Raw genomic sequence first — 23,638 nt, forward strand, 5'->3', positions numbered from 1 at the left:
TGTTCTCATATATGTTTGCTTTCTGATTTGTAGGCTGTATTAGCAAAGGATGCATGGGTTGTTGACCTTGTTTTACTTTTTATCCTTCATAGAAACATGGCGAATGGCATTTAATCTTTGGTTCAGGACCACCACTGTCTCTACAGCATATTTTGTGGACCTTATTCTTAGCTCGCTTTCCATCAGTCAACTGGGCATAATGTATAGTCTCTTTTGAGTTCTGTTACTTCTTGATATTATAAGATTATGACATGGGAATGTATGACCACAGTTGATTTTGTGGCCTAAAACACTTGACACCACTGAAGCCACAAATGACAGAGGTTTTGGGGTCAGTGGTAGACACACTACAGGGCATCTAGTTCAGAGCTGTCCTTGAAGTAACCAATTTGTAACAATTCGTTGTGTCACTGTGGTGCTAACTGCTGCTCAAATTGCTGCTGCAGATGCAGCACAATTCACCAGAGCCACACACCGTGTGACTGTCCACAACCCTCATCTTCTTGTGACTGTACTTTCTTGTGACCACTGCTGCCAGTGATCATGTACAGTGGTTACATCTCTGCCAAGTGTTACTGCAATATCACAGAAGGAACATCCTGTTTCTCATAGCTCTATTGCATGGACTCACTCAAACTCAGTGAGGTGCTGATAATGGAATTTTGTTGCCTTAAAGGTGTACTTGACTAAAATCAATTCGTTATGTTTAGTCCCAAAGGTCACCAATGCTATGGTCATTACAGCGTGTATTTAAAGCAAACCTGATTTGCATCCTCATAGTGGCACTACTAGTGGCCCTCTTATGCGACTAGCATGAAATTTTAATAGACATCATCTTTCAGATGCAGAAACACATATACCAACTTTCATTTGTGTCACACAACTCCCTTTTGGTGCTGCAATTTTTTTTTTTTTTTTTTTCAGTCAGTGTATTTTTGTACATCCTCGCACAGCCATGGGCCACTTCCTCTTCCAATCTGTTTACACACCATCCAGAGAGGAATCATTCCTAGAACCCAAAAACTCCAAATCCCTTGTCTGTTTGTGATTTATTATTGATATCTTCGTGATCTGGACCTATGGCCAAGATATCCTATCTTCATTCATCCACAACCTTAATTTCTCTCCCACCTTCTTCATCTGGTCCTCTTCAGCCTATTCCTGGAATTTACTTCCACCTTCCTTTTGGCTTCATTTATATCTCTGTCCACATCAAACCCACTAATCACCAACAATACCTACTTTTTGAGCACTGTTACCCTTTACGCACCAAACAATTGTGCCCATGTAGCATGGCCACTTGTGGACAGCATATCTGCTTTGATGATAATCTGTGACATACCCATAACCTGTTGATGCACTTGGCTCCATGTATCTCAAAGCCTCATATTTCATGGTTTTGAAATAATATGCTGAATACCAATTCTATAAACGATAGTGCAAAATTATCTAGACCACACAACAGTTAAATTTAATAGTGGTTTCTCCTATTTTATTTGCAACATAGCAATGTTGATGGCCAGTTCCAGTTTTAGAGATCACAGTTTAGACAGGAGAAGAGACACACACCTCTTCCTTCATCAACACATCTGTGCGAGAATTAATTCTACCACTAATCAGAGTCACAATGTTTATTGAATTTAATAGTGGCATAATACGCGGTGACAGCAATATGCACTTAACAGTGTGCATTATATAACTTGCTATACAATCACCAAAACGAATTATACTGTCCAGTAAGATGATACTTTGCATTTACATATGTGACACATGGGTGTCATGCAGATGATGTCAGAGCACAGATTTTCACATCAGATATTAGGTCTTTGATAATTACCCTGGACTTTGACTCTGAATGTTATAGTATGATTCTGAGAGCTAGGGTGTCACAGAACTTTCTGATGCATTGATGTTGTTTGTTTGGTATTACTTCCATGAGTCTAACACAACTCGACATACAGATGTTACCAGGTTGCTTACCATTCACAGACTTTCACTTTAATCAACACAGTGATGTAAGCACCTCACTAACAAGTTAAGCTCTGCTTGCTTTGCATGATGCATAATTAGAACTGTGTGTATTAGAGAGTGTACCAGAACTGTCTACTTTGCTTACATCCATTCGGCTATCACCTATGGCCTAACCATCTGGGGTCATAATAAGGCAAAAATGAAAACCATATTCACCTTACAAAAACGGGCTGTTAGAATAATTTGAAACAGTACAAGGCTAACACCTTCCAAACAGTTATTTCAACACTTAAATATTCTACTCTTACCATGCCTTATATAAAAAAGTGTTGTTAATATAAAAATGCACATTGATAATTATAAAACCAACTAAGATCCTCATTCCTACAATACAAGAATGTGCAATGACATCCACATAAAAAGAGTAAACAAGGCTTTAACACAACAACAAACCAGCAGTCAGGGTACTATTTAGTACAACAAATATCCAACTCAGCTAAGAGAAATAAAACATTGTCTAAATTCAAGGAAGCAATATTTAAATTCTTAATGACCAACTGCTATTACAGTATAAATGAATACCTGCCCTTGTAGCAAGTAACTACATTCATTTACTATAAGTTAATAGTACCACAAATCAAATGCTTGCTACAATCTCAATCAAAATTTTTCTGAACAAAAGTGTTAAATCAATTATTTACTTCTAATGTATTTCATGTAAAAGATCCTTCTCGTACTTTTATATTGTTACAGTAATCAAAGTTGTACTGCCCAAAAATATTGTGATGGGTACAATGAACCATTGTAGTATATAGGAAACTGTACACCCTTATCTTATTTTTGTTGCACTATGTTCTTTGACGAAATCCATACAATGTACATTGTTGCTGAATGAATAAACTACTACTACTAATACTACTACTACACAGAATGTTGATTTTGGGGGAGGGGTGGCTATTTAAAGACAGGCACAAGAACATTATGTGATTTATGAAATTACTTAATGTTTTTAAATTTTGCTAAGCTAGATTCCACTATTTTGTGTGGACTTGAGGACTTTACTATTATCTCGTTTATGAAAAATGTTTCAGGTTAATAAATGATAAAACCATGTGAAACATCATTACGTTTTTGTAGTCTGAAATCCCATATTTACAAGTAGGGCATCTATCCTGAAATCCATATTTTATGATCTTCAGTTATCAAAAATCTTAATTAGTGACTGAATTAATTAGTGAGAGTTGTTCTCTGATTCAGAAAAAAATATAGCAAAAAAATTATATCATCTAATTTCAAAATCTTGCCGATATTAAAACAAAATAGGCCATCCAAATTATGAGTGTCCAAACATTAATTAGCCATAACATTTAATTTCTGAGCCTTCTAGTGAAACTACACCATTTTAATCAGGAAGATAAATACAAACAATTGTACAACAAATTTATATGGCATTTCACATAAATAAAAATTTTACGTATTCCTGTATATCTTACACATTGCATGTGTGACAGCAATAAATACAGAATGAAAAAGTGAATGAATTTCAGTTATTCGTGTGGGCAGAAAACACAACAGTTGGAGTATTTTACAACTTGCTATATCTCTTCACCCTCCTACTGAATTAAACAGACTGTTATTGATGATTAGCTCACTGGATAATTCGGTGGTCTATAAGAGTCTATTATATGTATCAAAATGCATAAAAAAGAAACAATGTTATCATAATGCTTTAAACTAATTTTCAAATCAGGTATCCTAAATAAATATTACCTAACAGCTTCCCCTGGCCATCTTATGACATAAAATTTTACAAAGTTTCTTAACATACAAGTGCATAGCATTATATGTACACAACTATAATATTTCAAAACACATTTATATCAGAGAACCTCATGGCCAATAACTTATTCTTGATATTTCCCAAATTTTTCACTGTGTTAACACAGTTCATTACTCATTATTGGTACCATCATCACAAAAACCACTCTCACGGTTTGCTGTAGGTCCCTTCTGTGATTTCTCCCTCAAATTTTCACTCACGTCCATTGTATTGTATTGTACTGATGCAAAGTGGTGTTCAGCATTTACAAACATGAATAGACAAACAAATTTTCTAAATTAGTGCAGTTGTAATTCCTATGTCTACATTTCTAGTAAGAATGATTATTCATTAATTGGAAATTTACTTATTATAAATGAACATAACTATCAGTATAATGTCAAACAGAAAATTTACAACAACACATGTATATAAATCAAATGAGAATGGAGCTGCTTTATTTACTCAACTGGTCTCCTCTGACTCTGACCAATTAACCTTCTTGAAATGAAGTTAGTGAAATACTCTGCATGTTTAATTCCTGTTACAAAATAATAACATCAAAGAAATGAACTTTGCAGCAATTTATATTAAACAAGTCACTAAATAAATTAGTAAGTCACATAGCTCCATCAAATAATTTTCAGTATTTTATCTTTTTTTTTTTTATAAAAGAATCACTCTGTTTCTGAAAACAGTGCTGTAATGTCCAGCAGCTTCTCAACAAGGTATGTCATATTTCTTGGGCATGTCATCACAACAAAAGAACATTCTCTTGTATATCATTTCACTTTCCAATTTTTCAATGCTCATTATACTGCTTATTTATTCCCTTACAAACATGTTGACTGAAGAGGTACTTTTGCAAAAGAAGCTGTTACAAAGACAGGGTCCCTAATTATTGCTGTTTCATATATACTTCATAGTACTTCATATTCACTTTCTATTTCACCAATTCATTATTATCTACTTCTCCATTACATAATACATTGCTGCTTCATATATTTCATTCTGCTTGGCTTTATACACAAAAAATGACTCTATTTGATAGTTCTCAACAGCAGCCACCCATATTAATGGCAAGACGTTACTCCCTATCACATAGCAGAGAAAAACTTATTCAAATGATCACTTTATTTTCCTCATGTCTGAAGAGCAAGTCTCTGACACACTTTGTTCTCACTGAAATTTAGTGTATGCAACATTTAGTTTTACTGCAATAGTCGTAATCTTGGCCTGAAAGACTTATAATATGGTACACACTGAACGTAATTACATTTTACATTGAGCCAATGACTTTCTGAATTTCATATACTTAGGGGACGTTGGGTTAACTGCTTCTCAAAGCTAATTGGACCATCACAATTATAAACAATTCAAGAGTAATTGTTTTTTTTTTACCATAAAAACATTCCATTAGGTGGGCTGTACTGTGTGAGCTAATATGAATGTTGTCCATTAGCCACATTTGCAGATATAGATAAAAAACTGAAATCTGCTGGTAAGAGTAGTTTATTTTTGCATTTAACAATTTCTCCTACAGTTTTACTTGTTTGAGTTAGGTTAAGTGTTTATTGCTTTATGACACTCCATGAAATGTGAGCTGTGGATGGAGTCATTTTCCTTTCCTGTTGAATATTGTTGATAAAGAGAAGGTGGAATTAAATGTATCAGTAAAATCTGCGGTTAAGTGGATTGGTTCAGTTAACATCAAACAATTTTATACAAACATCTAATAAATTACATAAATGTAAGCTTTGCACTTTCAAATAAAAAACATTTTTCACACAGTTTTATTTACTTTCTGTTGGAAAATGCCTGGAAGTTCAACTTTATGTTGACCTCTTAAGGCTAAATATAGCAGTGCCTGCTCTGATTTCATGAGTAATTCCAAACAAACACATTCTAGTGCCCAAGAATTACCACATATAACATTACAGCCCTTGTTGGCTTATTGATTTATTGATCCATCTTTAAGCAATTTTCATGCAATTGATGTCGTCATTTTACATACACTATATAATTACAAAATAAGTCATACATTTTTAACATTCTGAATGAGTAAATATGTTTTATACTGCACATGTTTAGTAGTCATTAAACATAAATGTGTCGTGCAGAGTGACAAAAGGGGGTACTGTATGTGTAACACAATACACAAAAAATGGCTCTGAGCACTATGGGACTTAACATAACGCAATACACACGCTAAGAAAAACATTTTAACAAATATAAATTAGACAGGCTTAATACATGTTAACCATTGGGGAAAATGCATTATGTAAATAAAGCACAACAGCATGGTACAATGACATTTTTAGTGGAACTTATGTAATAGGGTGGTCATGTCATACAGCAGTTAACTATTCAGTAAAAATAAATTATGTAAATAAAGCACAACTGCATGATACAACAACATTTTCAGATGTGCTCATGTAATATGGTGGTCATGTCATACAGCAGTTTTAATAGATTACATCATTTTTATTACATACTTTAAATTCTTCTATTGTATAGGATGCTTTTCGTCCAAGCCACCTTTTTGTAATATTTTTGAAGACATTCAGTGATACACTGTATGCTGTAGGTGGTAGCATGTTAAATAATTGTATCCGTGTGTATGTGTAACTGTTTTGATTTTTTTAAAGCCTAGTAACTGGCGTAGCATTTTCTTTGGTATTTATTGCCTCTGACATTTGGAAAGGCTTTAGTGTTAGTAGTATCAAACATATCAGTTCATACATATTTAATGCCTATGATTTTTTATCGTCTTACTGTGACAGATTTTTTATGTGCGTGCACGCATGCGATGCACCAATTGCGATGGATTATACGTTGCTGCTGCAATGCAATTTCTTTTATAAGTTTTTGTTCACCTACTTCTTTACAGCGGTAGATCTTCGCACGTAAAACTCCTGACTGCAGCTACTTACGAGATCACAGAAAACCAGTGTTGAGGAAACTGTAACCTCATAGCTACACGCCGGAGGCTGCTATAAGTAAAATTTGCTGAAAATTTTCTATGAACTTTAAAGAAATGATTCAAAAAGGGGATGTCACTCGTACTTTAAACATGAAGTTCAAATTTAAACCTTCACTAGATCTTTATTTCCGTTAAGCAAGATCATCAGCCAACATTTATGAAAATTACTAAAGTTTCTGCTCACAGTTGTCACCATACCTAAAACAGCCTAAACTTTTACCTTCCCAAATTCCAAAACCAATTAATTACTTGTAACACAGTCAATAATCGGCCAATTACTTCTACACACAATATTCAGTGGTTGTCTTTAGTAAAAGTTTATGCTCACAATAAAATACTCAGTAAGAACATACTCAGTACCGCCACGCTATATAATTCAAAGTTCACTCGCGATTTTCGTTGGAACGAATTATCACAACACTCTAAAGTTTCTGGTCACTACCATATACCATTAACACTGGACCATAACATGGAAGTCATCACAAGACTTCATCTTACACATAATGCAAAAAGTCACATCCAGCATAACCACCTCCAATCAAAGCTAGCTCGCGACTCCCCCCTCACTCTCCCACACTCAAAACTGTATCTCCTTGCTAGGCGGCCAACCATCACGCTTCTCATTGGCTGTCAGCACTTACGACCAATAAGAACTCATTTCTAGGGCACAGCTCACGCCAAAATCTAGCAAGCACCAACCACTTCTCTAGGCTCATTGACGTCATCAAATTAAGTAACACAAAACTCTCTAATTAGATAAACAAAAGAAAATGAACTATAAGCTTTACTCTACATCTGGAAATTTATTATGTAGTTGCGAATGTTCTGGCTGTCTTATACATAAGCATACATACTTGGACATCCGACATTCACTAGTAGGGGAACCACTATTGGATTCGTTCCCATGTTACAGAGTTGGAACACTTGCCAGTTCCCATAGAGAATTACATTAATGATTTTTAATAATGCCGAACGTCCCACATACACTCACGCGTACATGCTCATTCACAAGCACCCTAACACACAATACACGTATTTACTTAGAATTCTTGAAATTATTATTATAGAAAAGTTACAGAGGTTTTCTGAAACTAAAAACTTTCCAAATTTATATATGAACACTGAAAGTGTTATCAGATCATCGTACATAGTCACTGAAGGTGAACTATTACATCATTGTATATATTTAAATTATTGAATGTCAGAAAATTACGTTTTTTTTTTTAGTGAATTTTACTAACTTCCTAAGTACCACTATTTTTGATCTCAGACATTGACATATTGTTTGTTTTCGCAACAGAAGGTTGTATATCAAATATGATGTTCCTCAGGTTATTCCTTTATTAGTTATTAATATTTTTCATTTCGTACAATGTAAGTGGCCCGCCAGCACTACTCCACTGCTTTCACATGCGCAGCTGCAACAGATGGTCGTGACGTCAGCCTGCAGGACACAACTCATCCGTTACTGACTGTATAATACTCTACGGGCTTACATTGCAGCCCACATACATCCTGAAGTAAAGCTTTCAATAGACAAATGGGCAATCGCGCACTAGTTGCAATGCCACATTACGTACCAGACAGACATCTCCCAATTTGGCAACAAATAACACATATTTCACTGGGAGAACATGCAAGCGCATCTGCAGATGACAATGTTGAGAATCTTGGACCAGCCAGAAGATAATCAAACAGAAATTACACATACATTATAAGTTTGGCAATGTACTAATATGGGTGCATGGAAAACAATGAGACATACAAGCAAACAAAAACAAACTGTCCTTAATAGTACAACAGTTCAACAATGGACAGAGGCAGCAACAGAAGACAGAAGAGCACAGCTATTGCCGAAAAGGCATAAATTAAATTAAGTATGACAAATACTGGCAGAAAGCAGCAGTAGCTCTGAAGATCCTGATCATGTCCAGTACGTTGATTCCTCTGATGCTAACTTGTACACAAGTGGCTTTGAAAACTTTGAAACAGTGCAGAAAGGTGACTTCATTGTAGTTAAGGTACAAGATAAAACTGACACAAGTAGTCACAATTATTTGCTGGAGTGATTAAAATGTATGTTGATGACTGTGAAGTAAAATTATATAAGACAGTAGGTTATAATACAAAATTTTCAGCTGCAGAAAAAGATACCTTTGTTGCTTCAAATGAAATAATTACCAAACTATCCAATGCACTAGGTCTCACTATGAAGACATGATTTGGTTCCAGAATAATATCACTGAACTCAGTGTGCACTAGTTTTATTATTTCTATCATTTTTTCATTAATATCCTCATAAATGTGTGTTTATCATTGTTACAAAAGTTCTTGCAATTTTTTGGTATTTACAGTCATGTAATTCATTTATTTAATTGAGAGGTCCAATTAACCCTGCAATATGGTCCAGGTTCCACCTGTTGCCTGCTACATACCTGAAAAGCCACAAGTTACATATTTAGCTTTTTCTGTGCTTTCTTAGAAGTCCTGGGGTGTAAGGGATGTTTAAATGCTTTAGTGCAGATGCAGGAGACACTGGCCACAGTTTGCGAAAAGCTGAAAGGACTTTTGGCTACAGTCAGCGATCCTGAGACTTCTGCCTTGAGGTGTAGCAGTGGTGGATCATTCGGTATATCACATGGGAAACTTCAGGTGTCACTTGTCTGACCCACAGGCTCTACTACTGAGGCAGCCTCCAGATGGCTCAGCAAGCGGTGTAGGCCTTGATTGCAGTGAGAATGGTGAGTGATAATGCTTTCACACCAGTCCTTCAGCAGGACGAGCAGGAAAATGGGGGTTGGTGTTTGCTGCCAATTGGGATCTCCACTGTTAAGTATGTTATGGAGCCTCATAGAGAAATAACATTCAAGGCCTGTAAGAAAACCAATGTGTACTCAATATATCTGCCAGAAGGCCACATCCAAAAAAGTGGAGGAGGCCTTGCATGCAGCTATCAAGCATGCATGCTGCAGTCATCTGTGAGTTCTGGCTACTTTTGGCACCAATGATGCCTGTTACATGGGTTCTGAGTCTATCCTCATTTCATAGCAGTGGCTCGTGGAAGTGGACAAGCGTGCTGGCCTCGCCTGTGGTGTGATACCAGAGCTGGCAATTTGCAGCATTGTTTCCAGAGGTGATTGGGTTCCTTTGGTTTGGAGACCAGTGGAGTGTCTCAACCAAAGGCCCTACCACTATTTTTACTAGTACTGGTTGATATTGTTTTTCTTATGATGTGACAGTACATTATCTTTACATATGTGTACAATATTATACACAATGCCATAATATTAAACAGTCACACTAGTCAAATGATGATTTCATCGTTCATAATTTCCTCAGTTGAATAGTAGTATTTTCCACCTGGAGATCACATAGTTTTCTCTTTAGTGAACCTATCTCCATGGTCAGTACATCTCTACCCTTGAGTTTATTGTAAATTTTCACTCCCATGTACTGGGGTGTCCGTTGGTAGAGTTTCAAGAGCTGTTGTGGAAGCATGAAATTATCTTTGTGTCTAGTGTTGTACATACGTTTGAAATGGTTTTCTTCTGTTAGCTCAGGTTTATTATGTAAAAAGATGATAATTTCAAATATGTACAGTGAAGGGATAGGTAATATTTTTAGATTATTGAATAATGGGTGGAAGGATGTTCTGGGAGGGGCAGCACACATTTTTCTAACAAATCTTTTTTAAAGTGGCAGGATTCGTGACATGTAGCTTGAATTTCCCCAAAAAATTAAACCGTATCTAATTACGGATTAAAAGTAACTGTGGTTCATCATTGCAGCTTATGTCTGTTATACCAGATCCATTACAAAGGCAAGGCTGTTTAATGTTGCAGTTAGTAATCTATATGTGCTTGCCAGCTTAGATTTTTGTCCAAGTTTAGTCCCAAGAATTTAAAGGACTGAGCTTGGTCCATAACTTGATTTTGTTTACAATACTGAAGTCACTGATTTTTGATTGATTGGTTCTAAATTGTGTAAACAAGGTCTTTGAAAAGTTAAGTTTATGGCCATTATGTTGAAACCATGTATCTAGGTTGTTTAGTGTGTTTGTAATACCATCCAGAATTTCTCCCACATTTTGTTTTTCAATGAGTACATAAGTACTATCACCAACATGACTGGCTAGGCATTGATATTCAGAAACTAGACTAAACTCCATCCGAACAGGCCTTGGAAGGCCCAACAGTACCGAGCGGCCACTGTATCATCCTCAGCCCACCGGCATCACTGGAAGTGGATATGGAGGGGCATGTGGTCACCCCGTCACTCTCCCGGCAGTATGTCAGTTTATGAGACCAGAGTCGCCACTTCTCAATCAAGTAGTTCTAAGTTTGCCTTACAAGGGCTGAGTGTGCCCATCCAAGTCCTAGCCTATCCCGACAGTACTTAACATCGGTGATCTGATGGAAACAGGTGTTACCACTGCAGGAAGGCCACTTGCATTGATACTAAGAGGTAAATCATTTATGTAAAGAGAAACAATATTTACCTTAAGATTCAGCCTTGAGGGACTCCTTGTGGTATTGCATCCCACTGAGATGTGTAATTTACAGTGTTAGATGTTATGGTTACCCTTTGCTTCCTGTTTGTCAGATTAGATCTGAGCCACTGCAGAGCATTTGGTCTGACGCCATATCTGTCTAGTTTATGAAGCAGCATGGAGTGCTTCCCAGAATCGAATGCCTTTGCAAGGTCACAAAAGACACCTGCTACTTTGTTGCTTTTATCTAGTGATGAGCAGATTTTTTCAATGAATTCATTAACAACACTCATGGTGCTTTTCCCTTTTTGGAACCCATACTGGTTTTTAAGAATAGAACCATGTTTCACAATAAAATTTATTATATGGACAGCAGCTATATTTTCAAATACTTTGTATAGCACTGGAAGGATACAGATGGGGTGGTAATTTCACATATACTCTCTTGATCCTTTTCTGTGCAGTGGTTTTACCTCTGCATACTGAAGCACATCAGGGAAGATGGCATGCTCAAATGACTGATTGATTATTAAGGACAGAGGGTGTGCTACTTTATCAAACATGAATTTAATTACTTTGGTGGGTATTTGATCCCCTCCTGGAGCATTTTTGTTTGTTAATGACAAAATAGCATTTTTACATCTTAGGCTGAGATTTTACTAAGTATCTCAAAGTGGTCACTATTCTTGTTTAGCCCAAAGAAATTAACACTGTTTTTATAAGTAATCACATTTACGTCATATTTTGTTACATTTATGAGAAACTTATTAAAACATTGAGCTATTTGAGAGCGTTTGAAATAGTAACGTTGTTTTGTGTGTTTTTGGAAATTTCCTGGTGGTTAACTGTTGTACCTAATTCTGATTTAATAATAGACCATACTGCTTTAGTCTTATTCGTATGTCCTAAAATGAACTCATCGTTTGACATTCTTTTGGCAGCTTCAATTGCACTTTTAAATACAACATTATACTGCCTCACATAGTTAACAAATTCAGGATTTTTATTGTGTTTCATTTCTTTATGTAAGTCTCATTTTCGAGCATTAGATGACAATGAGTCATTGAATACCTATAGAAAACTTTTTAGAAAATTATCATACTTCTCAGTACTTGATACACTATTATTTATGGGCCATTTCACTGCATCTATCTTGTTGCAAATAGGTTTGAGTTAGTTTCACTAAAGTCTCTTTTCATAAAACCTTTATTAACATTTGGTTTATTTTTTCTGGCAGATAAACAAACAATGCAGAATGGTCAGAAATTCCTAAGTCTAAACAGGACTTGGTTGCACTATTGAACACATAGTTTGTTAAATTTTGGAAATTTGTGGTAAGATCCTATAGGACCAAACTGCTGAGGCCTTCGGTCCTTAAGCTTACACACTACTTAATCTAACTTAAACTAACTCACGCTAAGAGAACACAAGCATCCACGCCCTCCAACAGGGGAAGCTGCAATACACCTCAGACTGTGTGGCTACTCCGTGCAGCATAATTTGCTAAGATGTTGCCTATACAAGTAGTTGAAATGGCATTCTCTTTAGTGAATATACAAAAATTTAGTTTAAAACCAGAGTTATGAATTATGTCAACAAACTGTTTTGAGCCACTGTCTTGACTCATCATATTTACATTAAAATCAGATGCTATGATGATATTTTTCTCCTTTCTTTCTTAAGTTTATCAAGAAGACACTGGAGTTCAGACAAGAAAGTTTTAGTTACTGCACTTCCCAGACTTCTGGAAATTGATATGACTACTTTTAGTTCAGCGCAACTTTCAAAGAAGAATTCCTAACTTAAAAAATCAAAATCTGTCTTTATTTCATATGTTATGCTGGTATCGGGAAGTATGCACGAGCCCCCATGGGATCTTTCTTTTCTGCAAAGGCTGCATGCTGCATTGAAATGTTCCAGTTTATTAAAAAAAATTAGTCACTTGTTAACCGATGCTCACTTGAATGGACAACCTTGATTTTTTGCTTTGATTGTGGATAATTTGAAGGTATTCTATTTTTAAACTATCTGCCTTCAGGTCATTTATATTCCAATGCATTAAATAATTTTTTCACTTTTCTTTATCTGTATAAGTACACATTTTCATAGATTTCTTACCTCAGTTTTTTCTTCACACCGCTTACTAATAAAAAAAATCCTTCTGTTGCGCTAGTGGTGAGACTCTTCTCTTTTTAGGGAGACAAGTGACTCCTGTTGCTTCTGCTGTTGTCGATGTAGTTTCCATTATTGGTGTTGCTTTTTTCCCTTGGCTCCCGTCACTACACACAGCAACTGGTGCTGTTCCTTCCTCATTTATTTCCACAGGAGAAGCTTGAACTACTGCTGCTGTTTTCAGAGTGCTAGCATAACTTTTCCTGTGACATATTCCTTATATGGTATCTGTTGTTGACACTGTATATGTACTGTCAATCTCTAAGTGATCTTTTGGTTCTGTTTCTGGGGTTTCTGGCATGAAGATAAATGGTCCACTTCCGGCCTTGAGAGATGTCACTTCCGTTACCTCACACGTCTTATTTATAGAATTAGACACAACACACTTGTTGATGAGAGGCATGGCTACCTAGATATCATGCTTAAAGCATAACTTTTGACAAATTATTTCTAAAAGCTTGCAAATAATTAATTTCTTTCACACTGTGTTCAGATGGTGGCCATAATTTGTGTGGAGTTTTCTTCCAAGTTCACACATATCCACAAATGTTGCATTTTTAAATTGCCTGCAGGTATTTTGAACGTCTTTGTTTGCTTTTTGTACCTTTCATTTACAGAGGACCAGTTTGGTAGGTCATGGCAATGTGCAACTGAAAAAAGTGAACACATTTGTGTTTCTAAACTCAAGCAATCTTGGCATAAGAGAAATGAGTTCATTTCCATTGTTTGCTGCTACGTCGTATGTTCCAGTGAGGAAAACAGAGAAATCATTTGTGCTCAGCTCCAACACTTTTTCACGGCTTACTGCAGTCACAGGTTTGAAACTAGCACCTATTTCACAACGGCGTTGATTTTGTAAGTACATCTATTACTTCATTCGGTGGCTATTCCTCATTTTTGACTATCTGCAAACAGATCAATTTTACTGCACTTGTTAAGGGAAGTTTACATGTTTCAAAAATAATGTTGTCAACTGCTATGTTTTCTTTTGAACTAGTACCCTCTAGTATGAGGTACTGTGATGAACACTCAACAGATGACATGCAGGCAGCAAAATTAGATAACGTTCAGAGTAAAGACACTTCAACTGTCAAAATTTTATCAGCAAATTGTTAAAAGATTTGTATCAAAGTTCCTGAGTTTACTCCCCTCTAGATAATTTCTAATGCTCAAATTATTATTGAGACTGAAAGCTGGCTCAAAGCCATGTAGAAAGCTCTGAAGTATTTAGTGGGCTATGGAACATGTATCACAAAGACAGATTAGGCATCATAGGAGGGGAAGTGTTCAACACAACTGACAAAAGTATTGTCTCTAATGAGATGTCTATGGGAGATCAAGTTAATCGCTGGATATTTTCACTGCAGTGACAATTTTTGAGTCATTCAAAGAATGTCTATGCCCAGTAGTGCAGAAATACCAAGATCATGCTACATTAGTTGAAGGCAACTGTAACGTACTAATTATAGACTGGGACGTCTATGGATTCATTCCAGGGTATATGGATAGACAGTCTTGTGAAATTCGAGGGTGGTTTGAAAAGTTCTTGGAAAGGAATAGAAAAAAAGTACTTACATCACTGAAACTTTATTTTTCAATGTAATCTCCTTGTAGATTAATGCACTTGGTCCAACGATGTTCCGCTCTGATCTCGAAAATGAGTTTCCTCCAGGCGTGTAAAATAGTTGTCAACTCCAGCTAACAGTTCTTTGTTTGAAGTGAATCTTCGTCTGCCTAGTAAAATTTTCAGTTTTGGGAAGATGGAGACATATCAGGTGAATAAGGCAGGTGTGGCAACAATTCATACCCTAGGTCATGTAATTTTGTCATGGCAATGGTACGTGTACGAGGGTGCATCATCTTGATGGAAGATGACATTGTTTCTTGCTAAACGTGGCCTTTTTTGCGTATCTTTTGTTCCAATTTGTCCAGGAGGTTAGCATAGTATTCTCCAGTAATTGTCTACCCACTGGAAGTTAATCTACAAACAGAATCTCCTTCGCATCCCAGAACACTGATGCCCTGACATTTCCTGCCAATGGAATTGTCTTTGCTTTCTTTGGTGGTGGAGAATAAGCATGTTTCCACTGCTTTTACTGTTGTGTTGTGTCTGGGGAATGGCACTGCACCTAAATTTCATCTGTTGTCACAAATTGGCACAAAAAAATCTTGTACGTTTCTCGTAAAACGGGCCAAACATATGTCCACCCTCATGCATTTTTGATCCAGTGTTAAGAGTCACAGCATCCATCTTGCAGATAATTTCTTTTTTTTTATTTCTAATTCTTCAGTTAAAATGTGATATTCCCTTTCACATGACATCTGGCAAACATGAGCAATTTCACACACTTTCGGTCAGTGATACTCCATGACCAATTTGAGCACTTTTGCAATGATTTCAGACGTAGTGACACATCTTGGCCGACCACTGTGCGGATCATCATCTAATCTCTCCTGATCAAATTTAAATTAATTTATCTACTTGGCAACAGTTTAATATGAAGGAGCAGAGTCCCCAATGTATTCTGGAAATAGGCATGAGTGTCCTTTGCTTTCACACCTTTCTTTGCAAAGTACTTAATCATTCCTCTAATCTCAATTTTTACCACCTTCGCAAATCACTAAGCGGGAACAACAACAGAGCCATGTCACCACCACAGCTCTCTTCCAACAGGATTGATGTGGCATGTATTTACAGTCAGCAGTCCAATGAATATCATGTCAACAACTTGTTGCACTAGCACTGACCTCTCACCATGATTCCGAGAACTTTTCAAACCACCCTCGTACTTTAACTCCTTTTTCTGAATACTGTCTTGAGTAACTAGTTCAAGAGCCCACACTTGACGAAAATATTTTATACTTCATAACTACAAATAGACCTTCACTAATTGATGGCATCAGTATAGAGACAGGGATTAGTGACAATGATGTCATCACGGCAACTTTGGTTACTATGGTTCATAAATCAATCAAAAAGGCTTGGAGAGTATATTTGTCAGAAAGAGAAGATTGAAAGTTTTATTTTCCTCACTTTTCGATGCACACTCGTGTCTAGGAACAGACGGGAAAATCAGAACAATTACATGTCTAAATGTTCATTACATATTCTGAAACCCAAAACAGATCATGAAATAAACACAAATATACAGCAGATCTGATGTTTAAAAGATTCTCCTAGAATCCAAAGCACTATCTTACAGATGAGAAAAATAGCTGGAATTTTTGGAGAATTTTTGATGTCCTAAAATGCTGGTCTCTATATGTTCTAAATCCACAATGACAGGTTGGGGATACCATTCCACCAATCCCAACCAGAGGAGGCTGGTCTGCCTGGACTCGTCTTCGAACACTAGAACAGAGAAGGTATCATGCAACTCCCTAATGTCACAGAACTTTCTGTAGATATCTTGCTCTGTCCCATCTTGTTCAAACCAGTCTGCAGAGACTCCTATGCACCCACAAAGGCACAAGACATTAGCAACAGCGAAACACGGGAAGTAACATAGTTCACAGAAGTTACCACATCCAGTTGATAGTGTTGTGTGTATTACCTGTGAAGAAAATTTTTTTGCGGCCGGTAAGATCTGTGTTTGTTATGGTTTTCATCAAAATTCTATATGCTGCACTGAACTGTTGTAATAACTTAGCTATTCTGATTTCTAAGAGATGAAAGCCTGTAGGAAGACTTCTTCAAAATTAAATCTCATTTAAACATTTTGAGTTGTTAAGAAATGGAGTTCTTGAACTTTATTTTTAGTCACTGAAGAACATAATAATGAAACTCACTAAAAGCAGAAGGAGACATGCAGCAAAACTGGAGATACTGTGGGGAAATTTGCATTTACAAAACAAGATGCTGAAATAGCAGGTAAGAGTTTATGCGAATGTCTCGGTCTACATTCAGAAAATTTGTAAATCAAATCAGTGTCTACTACATTCAGTGTTTATTATTAATTTAAAGTACCATTAGGGAGTAAATGGTTTAGGGTGTAAGTATAAGAATTTCAGTGTTATAGTGGACAATTTTCAGATTATACCTGTGAGGCTAAAAGAGAAAATGCTGTAGGACAGATTACATAAAAGTATGCTGTTAGACCTGCTTGTGGGCCAGTACAGTGAGAAAGATTTCTAAGTGCAAAAGAGGTAGTACTGATCTTTTTGGGTTTACCAAAGAGACACACTTGCTGAACAAATGTTCCAACTTCATTCTAGATAATTTAGTCCTATTTTCTTGCCAACTGGCAATTACTGTCTCATCACTGTTTACTATCTGAGGCTAATGTCAGGTTATTTACACAAGGTCAGGTTATTTGCACAAGGTCAGGTGCTGATGTTACACCCATCTGCTTACGTCTGTGATGTAACTGTGAAGTGGTGTGGTCTGTGATGTCATGGTGAGGTTTGATGTTTTTGAGTCTGTCTGTGTTTGTAGATGGTATGTTGTATTTGGTGGCACTCTCTCATGCTGGATGTTTGTGTGATGGAAGATTCCCCAAGCATCATTGTAATGTCACAGGAGACTATATAGATGGCAGCTTAACAGCCTGTCGAGGACTCTGCTAGTATTCTGCCTCCGACGAGGTCACTGTGCTACTCTGCCTCAGGGGCAGACTAAGACTCTCACGGCATCTAGTTGCACCGAGTTTAGTTCAGGTGTCAGTGCCTCGTAAGCTTGAGTAATGTTTACTCAATTTGGTGCCAGTTGTGTGTGCTTGGGCAGCTGTTTGGACATTCGTTTACAAGATTTGGCATAGATTTGCCAACCATTTAGTTATGGCCCATAAACTTGAGGAATAGGTGTGAAGCTTCTTATTTTGAATAAAGCTCAGCCCGAAGTTGAGATTGACTGATGGCTTAGAGAGAGAAATTAGTAGTGGGTTTACTACGGGCATGAGGGAACGCCATTCCATCCACTCCACCCACGGAAGAAGATGACATCCGAGGCTATCAGGTAGACAAGGCAGTCCATCAGAAGCAGCTACATCACCCCTGTGGGTCTGCCACAGCTGACGACACACAGCAACAACAAAAGAAAATTGAAAGTAAAGGTGAGCCAAAGGTTTAACAATAACATCATGTCTAATGAACAAAATGTTTGTGATAGTCAGGCAAATCCATCCGCACCTCCAAGGCAATATATTAACATTAGTGAGGCTATCAAATTGCTATCGCATCCTTTTCATGGAAATAAGGCAGAATTAAATGAATTTTTGGATAATTGCGACAGTGTTTTTGACTTGGTAGCACCAGAGCAGCATGATGTTTTGTTGAAATTTGTAAAAGCACGTATATTTGGGGCTGCTAGAAGCAAATTGCTAGTGCGAGATTTAACTGCTGCTTGGCCTTCAGTCAGAGCTATCTTAGTAGAAAATTATGCATGCAAGAGAATGCTAGGCTATTATGCTTGCAAAATGTTCATGAGCAGACAGGAACTGTGAGGAAAACATAGCCCAATGGGATTCGCGAATAGACGCACTTCAGCATCAGTCCTGCAAGGCAATAAAAGAGGTGATGACGGAATCATAGTTAGCGGGCAGCCTTGCATTAGTGTTCAAATTAGGTTGTACAGTATTCATACAAGGCTTGTATGACACCAATATTAAGACAATAGTAAGGGCTAGAGGTGAGTCAATAACTCTCTCCGAAGCAGTAGATATTGCATCAACAGAACAAAGCACGATTGCATCTGCACAAGAGAAACCAATGGAAAGGAGAGCTCAGAAAATAGAATCTCATAAAATTCAAAAGTGTTTTAATTGTGGAAAACTGGGGCACATAGCAAAATTAGTGTTCTGATAATAAGAGGGTACGCAGTGTAAGCATGGTACCAATACAGATGAAACTGCGAAAAGAAGAAAAGGGCAACAAAGAACGTTTTGCAGAAAAGCAGAAAGAAGGTTAGGTTTATGGGGAACATTACGACCCAATGAAAAATATTGTGTGTTTTAAGTGTAATCAAAAAGGTCATTATGCTCAAAACTGTAATAATTGGCCCTTAATACAAGAGAAATGTGGGGCACAGGAAAACTAAGAGCAGGCACAATGAGGCAGTAGCATTGCGACCTATCTGGCAAGGTATAAAAGGTAGACTGCACTAACAGAAATGAGTATATCATGGTAAAATGTGAAAAGGGTGTACGGAATCCAATGAGGCTTTTGATAGATAGTGGGGCACAAATAAGTCTGTTGAAAAAGAACAGTGTACAGGAATCAGAAAAGTGCAGTCCCACTCAGAGTATTAGAATTAAAGGTATTAGCAAAGATGTTGTTAAAACAGAAGGCACCCTAGAAATTGAGTTACAGGTTGAAGATGGAATTGTAAGACACCAATTCCATGTAATAGGGGCAGAAGTGGATCTGCCATTAGATGGACTTTCAGGCAGTCATTTTGTTGCAAAGCATAAGGCAATGATAGATTATGGAACAAGAGATGTTATGATTTGTGGGAAACGATTTAAGTTGCGAACAGCCCAAGAGTCACGTCGAGTAATAGTTGTAAAGAGAGCGTTAGGAAGCGCTACTAGAAACGTGGAGAGTACTGCGGGTGCTAGCAGGATAGAGACACTGCAAAATGTTTATCCATTTATGGTCAGAACCATGAAATGAGGTCAAGATGTGTTGAAGGAAGGAGTAAGGACTTTGATGGCAATAGACGTCATGTAGGAGAATAATGTTAGAAAGAAATCTATGGCAGTAAGAAAAGCCACGTATGAGAAAAATGTTAGAAAGAAGTCTATGGCGGTAAGAGCCAGGTGCAAGAAAAATGTCAGTAAGCAGTTGTTGAGTCCCACAAAGGAAAGGTGCAATCATAGCTGCTTAGGAGGAGATGATTTCGCAAAGGCAAGAAATGAAAAGTGTAATGATTCAGTTTTGGTAATAGCTGAGTTAGTAAAGGTAGAGCCTGACAAAAGGTCTAGACACAGTTATGCAGAGGTGTTGCAGAACACAGATTTGAAGGTCAATTTAGCTGCAGTTGAAGCTGCAGAATTAGAAAACTGTTATGATAGTAAGACTACTGTGAAACGTGAAGGATATACAATGAAACAAAAGTGTACATTAATTGTAGGCCCTAGAGAAGAAAGGATTGTAAAAGTAAGAGTAAGTTTATTTGATGCATCGGAAGTGATCCTTCCAAAACGAGAATTACAGGCCGGTTTAATTGTACCCAATGCATTATTTGCTGTAAAGGAAGGTAAATGTATTATAAGTGTCGTAAATACTAATGAAAATAAAGTTGAGTTAGACGATCCTGTATTGTTAGCCGAGGACCTACCTCTGGTGGAAGAAGCAACTGTAAGACACGTACAAAAAGTACATTCAGATAGGAAATCCAGAGCAAGTAAATTAAAAGAAGTACTGTGTGTAAATAACTTAAATAGTGAAGAGAAGAAAGCTATAATAGAGGTATGTCTAGCTTACAATGATGTGTTCTAATTGCTGGGAGATAAGTTAACCTATACAGAGGCTGTTAAACATGAAATTCTGCTAATTCCAGAAGCCAAGGAAAAGTAGTTAACATGAGGCCTTATCGAATATCACAGGCACAGAAAGATCTATTGCAGGCCGAAACTGATAAGATGTTACAAGATGACATTGTAGTACCCAGTAGTAGTGCCTGGTGTTAACCTTTAATATTACTGCCCAAAAAGATGTACACCAGTGGAAAGCAAAAATGGCGTGTAGTAGCCAACTACAGATAATTAAATGAATTAACAGTAAATAATGTATTTCCCTTACCAAGGATAAATGAAATTTTAGACAGATTGGGTAAAGCAAAATATTTCTCTACTCTGGATATAGCCAAGGGCTATTATCAAGTGCTATTAGACGAATGAGACCAAGGAAAGGCTGCTTATAGCACTCTCTATGGCCATTATGAGTATAAAAGGATGCCTATGGGATTTAAAATGGCTCCAAATCCTTTTCAAAAATTAATAAATATGGTCTTAATGGGACTTCAAGGTGAGAAGGTCTTCATTTATTTGGATGATGTGTTAATTTTCGGTTTGTCATTAGAAGAACATAGTCACAGGCTAGAAGAGGTTTTTGAGAGACTCAGACAGTATAATTTAAAATTGCAGATAGACAAGTGTGAATTGCTGCGAAAAGAAGTTACATTTCTGGGACACGTACTTACAGCCAATGGACTGAAGCCAGACCCCTGTAAGGTTGAAGCAGTGCAACAATATCCAAGGCCAGTGAACACAACTCAGTTGAAGGCATTCCTTGGATGAAGTGGCTATTAACGGTGACTTTTGGACAATTATAGTAAGATAGCAAAGCCACTGTACGAATTGTTGAAAAAGGGAACTAACTATAAGTGGGGAAATGAGCAAGAAGATACATTTCAACAACTGAAAGAAAAACTGTTGAAGCCCCCCATTTTAGCATACCTTGATTTTAGCAAGGACTGTATTGTCACCACAGACACAAGTCAGACCTCTCTTGGAGCAGTCTAATCACAAGGAAAGTTAGGAAGTAATTTACCTGTTGCATATGCATCGAGAACTTTGAACAAAGTGAAGAAAAATTATAGTACAATCGAAAGGGAAATTTTAGCCATATTTTGGGCAGTCAAAAATTTTCGAGAATATTTGTTTGAACCTAAGTTCACTGTCTGTACGGGTCATAAACCACTATTGTGGATAAGTAGTGTATCAGATCCTTCATCCCGATTGTTAAAATTTAGGCTCAAACTTGAAGAGTATGACTATCAGATTGTATACAAAAGTGGCAAAAGAAATTTGGTAGCAGACGTGCTATCACGAATAAGAAACATTGAGACAACAAATCAGAATGTAGAAATGAATGTAAATGCATTAGAAGTAAATGATAGCATCGAGTCAGGAGAAGCCGTAGATGAAAATAAAGCCCAAGAACAATCCAAAAGTCTAAGGCCAGAAGAGAAATTGAAAATTCTTCAGTAGTATCATGACTCACCAATTGGGGGACATCAAGGAATTGGTAGGACGTATGAAAGAATTAAACGATATTGTACGTGGGACGGTATGAAAGCAGATATTGAGCAGTACATTTGCAAGTGTGAAAGCTGCCAAAGAAATAAGTTAACACAAAACGAAACTAAGATGCCTATGGAAATAACATCGACCCCAGAACATGTATTTGAGCATTGTGATGTTGACATAGTTGGTCCACTCACACTAACAGATCAAGGCCATAAGTACATACTTATGTTCTAAGATGCATTAACAAAATTTCTAGTAGTGGAAGCAATTCAGCAGCAAGATGCAGAAACAGTTGCTAGACTATTGGTAGAGAAAATTATTTTATGCTATGGCATACTATCAACATTACTAATTGATATGGGAAGCAATTTTATGAGTGAAACAATGTGAAAAGTGTGTAGATTATTACATATAGAAATGATACACACTACTAGTTACCATCTGCAAGCCAATGGAGCATTAGAGAGAACACATCGGAATTTGACAGAGACACTGACACACTATATAAATAGAAATCAAATGAATTGGGTCACTTGGGTTCCATATGCAGTGTTTGTATTTAACACTACTCCACATAGTGCCACAGGTTATACCCCGCATGAGGTGTTCTTTGGAAGAGTATGCAACATTCCAGGTGTATTACAAAAAAGGCCCACAGATGTAATCTACAATTATGATGATTATGTTATTGAACTGAAAGAAATATTATGAAATGTGCATCAGAGCACACGAGAGTTAATGACACAAACAAAGGTTAAAAATAAAGGGTACAATGACCAAACACAAAATCCACAGAAGTTTGAGATAGGAGACAAGATGCTTCTATTTGATGAGAATGTACGAAGAGCCCGGTCAAAGAAGTTAGATAGTCCATGGCGAGGCCCATATCTTGTAACTGAAGTAAAGGGTCCCAATGTAGTAATTCAGTTAAGAGGGGACAAGTACCTAAAAGTGCATGCAAATAAATTAAAAGAGTTCTTTTAAATTGCAGGAAAATGATAACGTTCATGAAGATAGGATTGGTCATCCTAATTATGGGATTTGCATCAGTAAGGATACAACCGGATCTACAGGTTACCAAATTCCAGTCATCCCCAGGTTTATATTATGACAACAAAGACATGGTCAGTTTATATACTGTTACCTGGGGAATTGAAAGCTACTTTAATCTGGTAGAGCTAAAACAAAAATTTGAGTCCACCGGAACCTTAGCAGCATGAGCAGTAGAGTTTTGC

The sequence above is a fragment of the Schistocerca gregaria genome, chromosome X (assembly GCF_023897955.1).
Source record: "Schistocerca gregaria isolate iqSchGreg1 chromosome X, iqSchGreg1.2, whole genome shotgun sequence".
In the NCBI taxonomy this organism is placed as follows: Eukaryota; Metazoa; Arthropoda; class Insecta; order Orthoptera; family Acrididae; genus Schistocerca; species Schistocerca gregaria.